Genomic DNA, 9,621 nt, shown 5'->3' with positions numbered 1-9,621 from the left:
CGCCACAAAAACAGTTTCTTTCCATCGGCAACTGGCCTCATCAACACTGTTTCACACACATTACATTAATCGCACACTACTCAGTCTATGTTGTATATTCTTCAAAGTTCAAACTGTGACTTTTTGCACACATTACAGTAATGTACAGTTAAATTGTAAAATAGATGTCTATTTTTTATTAATAATATTTGTATTCCTTGCTTTATTTATGTATTTATGTATTTATTTATTTATTCATTTATTTATTTATTTTTTTATTTTTATTTTTTTATTTTTTATTGTTATGCACCTGTGCACCAGGACAAATTCCTTGTACATGTTTGGCAATAAAAGCTGATTCTGTTTCTAAGTTGTTCATCTGCACATATCAACACATTTTGCTTCTATTTCTTTATGAAATGAAGTGGACATCTGCAGACTGGTATTACCGAAATACAGAAAGATTATCTGATTCTGTGGAAGTTTGAACCTATAAATGCCCTCATAGCCAAAGTTGATGGGCAAACCAATGAGACCAGCGTCTACGATGTTGACAACGAGAGATTCAAAGACAGACTGGAGCTGGACAGTCGAACTGGAGATCTCACCATTACAAACACCAAAAGCAGCGATCTGTAAAAATAAAAGGTGCCTGGAGGAACCTTTTGGGGTTCTTCACTTCGCCACACCGGCGGAACCGTCTGTAGATCCTCTAGGCACCCTTTAAAAAGGGCCGGTTCTCTGAGGAACCACACAGGTTTCCTGAGGAACTCTTATATTAGGCACTGTGTGGAACCACTTTGGGTGCCTCCAGGAACCAAATTTCATTTTTTTAAAATATTTAATTTCACGTTGTTACTGTGGTTACCTTTGACTTCTATTATAACAAACAAATTGAACCAAATACAAAATAAGAATTGTTTATTACATATTTGATATTCATTTTTATACATACACTTCCATGCACATGGGGAAAAAAAGCTAACTATAGATTAATATCAATGAATACACAAAAAAATTGTATAATACATAAGCAACATGAATAATCAACCATGTATATACAATAGATAAAGAAGAAAAGACATCTCAACAAAATGCATGGAAACACATATGTTCCACGAAATAAATCAATGTAAAAAAATTACATTTTGACTAATTAAAAATGCCCATCTTTACTTAACTTTAAAACATTTGTGTTTCAGTCCGATGGTAAGTCCAAAAGCTCTATCAGATGCCAAAAACAAACAACAAACAGTGCTAATATACACTCATTGTGCTGTAATATTCCTGAAAATTATGATCCTAACCTTTATCTCTATACCGAAATCTCAGATGGTTAGTTATTTAGCTATTTTGAATCATAAAATGTCTGGGATGCTGTTAGACTGGAGACTGTAATGTACACTATGGCTTTTGAAAAGCTTAAATGTGTGACTTAAATCAACAGCGTTCATAAATGGTTGTTGAGTATTCTCTTGAAACAAGATAGAGGAAGCAGAAGTAGAGGCTTCGACCCAGAAACAGTATTAAGGTGCAGTAAAATTATCTGTTGTTCTGTGAATGTTCACTGGTGAATTCCAGTCATTTCAATAAGAATCCACACGATCAGCAATTTCGTTTGTGGTCAAAAATGTCACTATGGGATCAAGTTGGTGTGAGGTACTTAAAGAGTTAGAAAAGTGAAAAGGTACAGAATCGTTTTCCGTTTGTTTTTTCTCTTTTCTGGTGGATGGTCCAGGCACTTCAATGATTTTCAGGTTTACAGGAGGATTTTTATTCTTGTTCAAACTTGTATTTCAGCTTACCACGATCCCTGCAAAGTACAAAATGTACTGTTAGTAAGGTTATTAAAGTGATAGTTGTGAAATTTAAATATTTTCCTCAGCCTTGTGATGTTCCAAACCTGTTTGACTTTCTGTCTGTGGAACCCAAAAGCAGATCTCAGGCATAATGCAACCCCTGTCACCGTTTGCTTTCACTGCATGAAACATAAGCAGAAAAAAATTGTGTAAATCATTCATGAAACCATTCTTATGTACACTTGTCTAGCTCAATTCAATGCAACAATTTATGTAAAAATGGTTAAGATCCAAAAATGTCCCAGAAAAGATCCTAAAAATAATCAATGAGTTCACAACTCATGTGTTATGGGTTGTGTTGTAAGTCTTCTGAAGCCATATAATAGCTTTTTAAGTTATAATTCAGAGTTAAAATGACTTATATTCAAATGCAAATGATAAAGCATAGCATGCATAGCATTATTTGTGAACCAAACCTGTGATATTATTTTTCTGAGTAACATGAATGAGATTTGAGAGCATGAGGGAAGATTTTCAGAGAATAACTGATTAAAAAACACAAGTACACAGTCAAACAATACAATTTCACACAGAGAAAGTTCATAGTAATAAAGTACCTGCATGTGGTGTATAGGTAACTTACTGTAATTCAATGTTGCCACTGAAATGTTCAGATTATTTTAGAAATGTAATGGTTGTTCTGGGGAAACAAAAGAACAAAGCTGATTATTCACAACATAATATTTATTGACCAGTAAATGGCTTTAAAATGGTATGTGAGAGAATGAGGGAACATGTAGTAAGTAAAGTTAGGCTAAACAAAAAGACCAAACTATATTAACCTGCTTTTGTTATTCATAACAAACGCCAACAGCAGGAATCAGTTAAATTAGTTAGGCTATATCAGCAATTTGAAGACACAGTTGTACAGAATATGTTGAATTGAATGACTAAATCAATCTAAGACAATAAGTCAATAATTTCCATTTGTTCATTAGATCAAAGTAGTTAGCATCGCGGCTAAAACCTTCATACCAGATACTGTGCAAGAAACGAGTGGTAAACACTGTAAAAACGTAGTGTATAATAAATTTAGTTTATATATATATGTGTGTGTTTATATATATATGTGTGTTTGAATATATAGTGAGTAGACTCTGTATGTATATTTATTTGGCGAGTTTACAAACCTTGTAACGGAGAGCCGAACAAACGGCGGAAGCTTTGATGAGAGGAGCCGTTACTTTCACACCCTATGACGTCGATCAGCTGAGCTTTGTTGCACGCGAGCAGCGCGAGGATCACTGAAGCGACGACAGCAGAGGAATAGCAGCAGTTTCGCGACAGAATAAAACTTCTCTTCTCCTGGTTCTTCTTCATATTATTAATATTATTATTATTTAGTGTTGTTGTTTAAGGTTTAAATTACTTAATGAAATAGGCCTATACTAAATAAATGTAAGCTACCCAAGTGAAAAAGACGTAGGCTACTGTTAAATGTATTAAAAATGCATTAAAGTATATTTGTATTGTAGGTCTACTAAACACACACTCAAATACATTTTTAATACATTTAATAGTATGTCTTTTTCACCTGGGTATGTACTGAATCAAACTTAATAGCCTGTAATAATAATAATAATAATAGGATACTAATAATCTTATTCTGGCCTCACTGAACCATTGGGTTCCTCCAGATGCTGGCTTTAACATAAGAGATCTTCCAGGAACCACTTAAATGTTAAAAGATCTTCCAATAACCCTTTTATCGCATTCAAGTTCCTCTATTTTCCCCCAAAGCACTTCGAGGTCTCATGGTAATGAAAAGGTGACTCCAGAACCTCTGAACTAAATACAAAGTGCTTAAAGGATCCCATAAGTTCCAGCAAGAACCTCAAAGATTGTCAATGCTCCTCCAGTAACCTTACTAAAGGAGAAAGAGCTTTGAGGCACTTAAATTACATTTTGAAGTTCCTTGAGTATCCGACAGGATATTTGAGGCTCCTTTAGTTTTTACAGTACAGATGAAGAGCAGCAATAAAGTTTCATACAAGAAATTCAACGTTCTTGTTTGGCGTGAGTAGCTCAAGATAATCACAGTATTGATAGTGCAGTTTACTTTCACATTCACATGTTTCTTCTATATGTTTCTCTCTTTGTCAGTGAATACGCTGAAATATACAGTTGGAGATTCCGTGACTCTACAAACTGATGTTACCAATCTGAAGAATGATGATCGGATACTGTGGAAGTTTACCGATAAAGAAACGTTCATAGCTGAACTCAACGCAGCCACCAATCAGGCCTTATTCTATGAAGGTCCTGATGGGAGATTCAGAGACAGATTACAGTTAAACCAGCGAACTGGAGATCTGACCATCAGGAATATCAGCAGAGCACATTCAGACGTTTATACACTACAAATCACCAGCGGCAAAAAGATCACATGCAAGAGATTCATGGTGATTGCCCACGGTGAGTAACGCCATCATATTTAGCACTGTTTTGATGCTTTTAATACAAGATAAAGTTACAATCCATGGTGAGTAACATGGTGATCTTTTTTTCTTTTGGCTCTGTGCTATGCTCTGAAATGAACATATTGCAGTTTATTAAAATGTATTTAAATTGTTCAAGTTTAAAGTTAAATTAATATAACTCTTTTTGTTATAAAATAATTTATCCTTTCTCAGCTTTATAGAGACAACTATAAGTAAGTCTACCAAGAGTCAATTTTAACTTTACGGTTTGACACTCAACACTGTATTATTTTGAGTGTTCTTTTGATCAGGTAGAAATGCTTGGTTTTTAAACATGGTTATTGGTTGCACATTGACACTTATTGTAAATAGTAGCTGTGACATCAACCTTTTTCACCTATGGTTTGTTTTCTTACAGAGAAAGAAATACAGACAGAGGGGATGAGCAGGAGGGTAAAGCTTAAATATAACTGTGTATTTTTGCACATTTTGTATGACATTATTTAAACAATTTTAGAGAATTTATAATTATTTTAATTTGGTGTTTGTGCACGTAACAAATGTGATCATAACTGAACTTGTTTCAACTGGTTAATCTATATATTTTTTATATTATATTTATGAATTTATTTTACTACAGTCATTAACTTGTTAGTGTATGGACCATAAATGTACACTGTAAAAATAAAAGGTGCCTGCAGGAACCTTTTGGGGTTCTTCACTTTGCCACACCGGCGGAACCGTCTGTAGATCCTCTAGGCACCCTTTAAAAAGGGGTGGTTCTCTGAAGAACCACACAAGTTTCCTGAGGAACTCTTATATAAGGCACTGTGTGGAACCACTTTGGGTGCCTCCAGGAACCAAATTAATTTTTTATATATATTTAATTTCATGTTGTTACTATGTTCACCTTTGACTTCTATTATAAAAAACAAATTGAACCAAATACAAAATAAGAATTGTTTATTACATATTTGATATTCATTTTTATACATACACTTCCATGCACATGAGAAAAAAAAGCTAACTATAGATTAATATCAATGAATACACACAAAAAAATAGTATAATACATAAGCAACATGAATAATCAACCATGTATATACAATAGATAAACAAGAAAAGACATCTCAACAAAATGCATGGAAACACAAATGTTCCACGAAATAAATCAATGTAAAAAAATTACATTTTGACTAATTAAAAATGTCCATCTTTACTTAAAGGTGCTCTAAGTGATGTCACGCGTTTTTTAGGCCAAAACTTTTTTTGTCACATACAGCAAACATCTCCTCACTATCCGCTAGCTGCCTGTCCCCTGAACACACTGTAAAAAAATGCGGTCTCTGTAGACACTACAGGCTCAAACTGACTGGGCAAAACAAACTGGGCTCACCCGCACCACGAAACAAAACAAACAGTGCTCCATCCAATCACCGACAAGAAGTATTTGAGGGGTGTGGTTTGGGGGTGTGCGTGCACATGAAGGGTGTGTGTGGAGGAGAGAGAAGCATGAAGAGGGAAGTTTGAATTATGGCCGACACACGACCAAAGAGACGATGTTTCGATGAACAAATTGCAAAGAAGAGGGACAAGGATAAGGAACGCGCGAAGTCCCGAATTTACATCGGAAAAACCCTCGAAAGGTGGCGAGAACTCCGCCGGCAGAAGGGCTTCCAATCCGACATTCAGTTGCTCTGTTTTTGCAGAACAGGTAAATCCATTTTTCTTTCTAAATTGACGTTCATGTTCGCCAAACCGTTTTGTTTGACGTTTTGTTTGACAACAATTCGAATGTCAACACTCCCGGCATCACTTAGAGCACCTTTAACTTTAAAACATTTGTGTTTCAGTCCGATGGTAAGTCTGACATCACTGTTTCCAAGTCCAAAAGCTCTATCAGATGCCAAAAACAAACAAACAGTGCTAATATGCACTCATTGTGCTGTAATATTCCTGAAAATTATGATCCTAACCTTTATCATACCGAAATCTCTGATGGTTAGTTATTCAGCTATTTTGAATCATTAAATGTTGTCTGGGATGCCGTTAGACCGGAGACTGTAATGTACACTATGGCTTTTGAAAAGCTTAAATGTGTGACTTGAATCAACAGTGTTCATAAATGGTTTTTGAGTATTCTCATGAAACAAGATAGAGGAAGTAGAGGCTTTGACCCGGAAACAGTATTACGGTGCAGTAAAATTATCTGTTGCTCTGTGAATGTTCACTGGTGGATTCCAGTCATTTCAGTAAGAATTTACATGGTCAGCAATTTCGTTTGTGGTAAAAAATGTCACTATGGGACCAAGTTGGTGTGAGGTACTTAAAGGGATAGTTCACTTTGAAATACAATTTTCTGAGGGCGCTGGCGGGTATAGATATATACACTATCTAGTGTATATATCTATACCCGCCCGCGCCCTCAGATCATCTTAGGCCATCAATGTGTACTTACGATGGGGAATTTGTCACAGTGTCTGGGTTGTGTTCTTTGGGTCACCACTAGATGTCCTCCTTCCCCACGGTGTCTGTCACATTCGAACTACATTCCCCATGATCATTGTCTCTTCATTGCACTCAGCTGTCCCTTGTCACTCATTATTACACTCAGCCAATTTCCCATTAGCATTGTCATTTACCTGTGTATTTATACCCTGTCTGTTTTAGTATGTGTTACGGAGTCCTTGTTGTATATCATGCCACTTCTGTGTCCTGTTCCTGCCTGTTCTTGTTTTTGTGTCTTATGTTGGATTGCTTATTTGGATTTTGGATTTCTGCCTGGAGGACTACGATTTGGATTACCCTTAATAAATGATTATACTGCTATTGAATCTTCCCTGGTTTCATTAAGTGTGGATCGTGACAGAATTGTTTAATTTGGACGATGTGGAATTGTTTTAATATGGACTCTGTGCTTGCTCTTTGAGGTGGTGACCATAGACCTGCATTATTTGACTGACAGACAAGAACGGTTTGACCTAAAAATATCAAAATTGAAACTACTGCGGAAAAAAAGACACCTACATCTTGGATGCCCTTGAGGTAAGCTAAAACATACCAAAATTTTATTTCAAAGTGAACTATCCCTTTAAAGAGTTAGACAAGTGAAAAGGTACAGCAGATTCGTTTTCCGTTTGTTTTTCCTCTTTTCTGCTGGATGGTCCAGGCACTTCAGTGATTTTCAGGTCTACAGGAGGATTTTTATTCTTGTTCAAACCTGTATTTCAGCTTACCGAGATCCCTGCAAAGTGCAACATTTACTGTTAGTAAGGTTATTAAAGTGATAGTTGTGAAATTGAAATAATTTCCTCAGCCTTGTGATGTTCCAAACCTGTTTGACTTTCTGTCTGTGGAACCCAAAAGCAGATCTCAGGCATAATGCAACCCGTCACCATTCAATATCACTGCATGAAACACAAGCAGAAAACATTTTTGTAAATCATTCATGAAACTATTCTTATGTACACTTGTCTAGTTCAATTCAATGCAACAATATATGCAAAAATGTCCCAGAAAAGATCCTAAAAATAATCAATGAGTTCACAACTCATGTGCTATGGGTTGTGTTGTAAGTCTTCTGAAGCCATATAATAGCTTTTTCCTTTTTTTTTTTTTTGGTCGAAAAAGACTAAACTTGAAGTTATAATTCAGAGTTAAAATGTCTTATATTCAAATGCAAATGATACAGATATAAGAAAAAATGCATAGCATTATTGGCGCCAAACCTGTGATATTATTTTTCTGAGTAACATGAATGAGATTTGAGAGCATGAGGGAAGATTTTCAGAGAATAACTGATTAAAAAACACAAGTACACAGTCAAACAATACAATTTCACACAGAGAAAGTTTATAGTAATAAAGTACTTGCATGTGGTGTATAGGTAACTTACTGTAATTCAATGTTGCCACTGAAATGTTCAGATTATTTTAGAAATGTAATGATTGTTCTGAGGGAAACAAAAGAACAAAGCTGATTCACAACATAATATCAATTGACCAGTAAATGGCTTTAAAATGGTATTTGAGAGAATGAGGGCACCTGTAGTAAGTAAAGTTAGGCTAAACAAAAACAGACCAAACTATATTAACCTGCTTTTGTTATTCATAACAAAAGCCAATGACGACAGCAGGAATCAGCTAAATTAGTTAGGCTATATCAGCAATTTGAAGACACAGTTGTACAGAATATGTTGAATTGAATGACTAAATCAATCTAAGACAATAAGTCAATAATTTCCATTTGTTCATTAGATCAACGTAGAGCATCGCGGCTAAAACCTTCATACCAGATACTGTGCAATAAACGAGTGGTAAAAACGTAGTGATGTATAATACATTTAGTTTATATATATATATATATATATATATATATATATATATATATATATATATATATATATAAAGCATATGTGTTTGAATATATAGTGAGTAGACTCTGTATTTATATTTATTTGGCGAGTTTACAAACCTTGTTACAGAGAGCCGAACAAATGGTGGAAGCTTTGATGAGAGGAGCCGTTACTTTCAAACCCGATGACGTCGATGAGCTGAGCTTTGTCAAACGCTGCCCATGGGTCATTACCATTACTTGTCTGAAAGAAGGAAAAAGAACAACAATTTTACAATTCCTCAATTATCATAATTGGTAAAAAAAAAAAAAAAAACATTAAATAGGAGTATTTTCACTAATGGCCTCAGACATAGCAGACAAGTCTGTCACAAACATAAGGAAAAGCAGCTTAGTGATTCTGTTCATTTAAATCATGTTCAGCTGGTTGAGGTCAGCCACACGATCTTTTGACCAGTAGATTGTATACATATAAATGCACATGCGCACAATCTTTCATAACACAAGCCACATGTATTGTTTGCCTTTCTGTTAAACATGCATTTTTGACCATTCCCTGCCTACCAGTGAAAAGCTCTTTTTATCTGTAAAACTTTCCAAAGAAAAAAGAAATGGAAAAAAGCCCACTCACATCCAATGATAAGTGCTCTTTGGTTGTGACTATCAGCCTGAAAAACACTATTTGGGCAGCTATTTTCAGATGTCGGTCGATACAAGGACTTCTAAAGAAAGTCCACGGAATGGGAATATACGTACATAGATGGACATGTTGAATAGCGAGCAGCGCGCATCACTGAAGCGACGACAGCACAGGAATAGCAGCAGTTTCGTGACAGAATAAAACTTCTCTCCTCCTGGTTCTTCTTCTTCATTATCATTAATATTATTATTATTTAGTGTTGTTGTTTAAGGTTTAAATTACTTAATAAAATAGGCCTATACTAAATAAATGTAAGCTACCTAGGTGAAAAAGACGTAGGCTACTGTTAAATGTATTAAAAATGCATTAA

General features: G+C 35.1%; 1 long non-coding RNA gene across 1 annotated transcript; it reads right to left on the bottom strand.

Annotated features, from left to right (window-relative positions):
• Nucleotides 1-7,377: 7,377 nt before the first annotated feature.
• LOC309476458 lies at nucleotides 7,378-8,226 on the bottom strand. Its single transcript, XR_014198170.1, has 3 exons — nucleotides 8,154-8,226; nucleotides 7,593-7,665; nucleotides 7,378-7,502 (listed from the first exon to the last, which is right to left on the bottom strand). It is a non-coding gene; the product is annotated as an uncharacterized lncRNA (long non-coding RNA).
• Nucleotides 8,227-9,621: the final 1,395 nt, after the last annotated feature.

The sequence above is a fragment of the Leuciscus leuciscus genome (assembly GCF_965113295.1).
Source record: "Leuciscus leuciscus genome assembly, chromosome: 15".
Lineage (NCBI taxonomy): Eukaryota > Metazoa > Chordata > Actinopteri > Cypriniformes > Leuciscidae > Leuciscus > Leuciscus leuciscus.
The sequence above is the reverse complement of the archived record's forward strand: the minus strand, read 5'-3'. Positions and strand labels throughout refer to the sequence as shown.